Below are 1530 nucleotides of genomic sequence, written 5' to 3' on the forward strand. Positions count from 1 at the left end.
TCTGCTTGCATTTAGTTTAGAAATTGGATCTTGGTGCTGTCTCTGCTTGCATTTGGGTTAGAACACTGATCTGGATGCTGTCTCTGCTTGCATTCGGGTTAGAAGAGTAAACTGGGTTCTTCTTCTTCTTGTCGTTGGTTCAGAACACTTATCTAGGTGCTGTTTCAAGTCTTGTTGTTCGGTCAAAACAATGATCTCGGTGCTGTCTCTGTTTGCATTTGGGTCAGAACATTGGTCTGGGTGCTGCTTCCTCTTACAGCTGGGTCGGAACACTAATCTGGATACTGTTTCTTTTTGCTGTTGGGTCAGAAGTGTGATCTTGTTGCTGTCTCTGTTCGCAGTTGGGTTAGAAGACTGCTCTGGGTGCTGTTTTTCTTCTTGCAGTTGGGTCAGAACAGTGATTTGGATACTGTCTCTGTAAGATGAGCAGTATGTGGCTCCTGTGTCTGGCTGCAACTGTCCAGTGCAATCCCTGTTGGCAGACAGAAGCCGATGACTGTGCTGTGTGAACAGATTCAGCTGTATGAGCTCCCAGCACTGGACTCCTATATAGCAGCACATTCAGTGCTAGAGCAGAGAACAGGCAACGTCACCCCCACGTGGGTATTTACCATCCCTACACCCTGCACACACCCTCAGCCTTCCACACTGTTACAGCTGCAGCCAGGAGACTGTGCATACCTCCCCTGGTCACAGGCAAACCATACTCCTTTCCAGGGACAGTCCTGATAGCTTTAAAAAAAAATTCTGGAAGAAAATGTATTTTATTGTATACTAGATTAGTATATAGATATGGATATTATGTTATACATGATGTTGGTAAAGTGTATGCCTTTCTTTCTTTCTTTCAAATAAATAAAATATTAAATATGAAAAAAAAAAAAAAAGCCCCTGAAATTGTGAAATTCATAGTAAAAAACAGAATACTGTCCGTGATACTTTTTTTTATTTGCAGTAACATTTACAGCTTTCCTATTTTTGGTCTCAAGCAGTACATTTCAAAAGCTTGTCGTAAAAGTTTTAATTTATTGCAATTAATATTTAAATTATCACAGTCATTTGACTTTGTTGCAAGTGCACTACAATCACACAATAAATAAACAGTACCGTTTTTTTTTATTGTTATTTTATGCCTAATTTACTGATAATTCTAAGTACAATAGCTCTGTATAATTTGTTTGTTTCTTATTTTTCTTTACAAATTTTTGCTATTATTTTTTTTAAAATGGAGCTTCACCCTAAAAACGAATTTTTAACATTAGAGCCGGCATAGTAAGGGCATATACTTTCGGCAGGTTTTTATTTTTATTTTCTCCGTACTTACCTTTTATATTTTGATTTGGTCCAGGGCTTCCGCGTTCTGATGACTCCGGGACTGGGCGTTCCTATCCCTGCCTCAGGGTTCCGATGCTTGCGGGACTGGGCGTTCCTATCCTTCGGTTCGATGATTGACGGTTTGTGAAACAGGTCCCCTGTCGCACAACGCGCATCACCAGATTTCCGGAAATAGCCGAGCTGCGAGTCAGCACT

Source organism: Rana temporaria, chromosome 8 (assembly GCF_905171775.1).
Source record: "Rana temporaria chromosome 8, aRanTem1.1, whole genome shotgun sequence".
NCBI classification, from domain to species: Eukaryota; Metazoa; Chordata; class Amphibia; order Anura; family Ranidae; genus Rana; species Rana temporaria.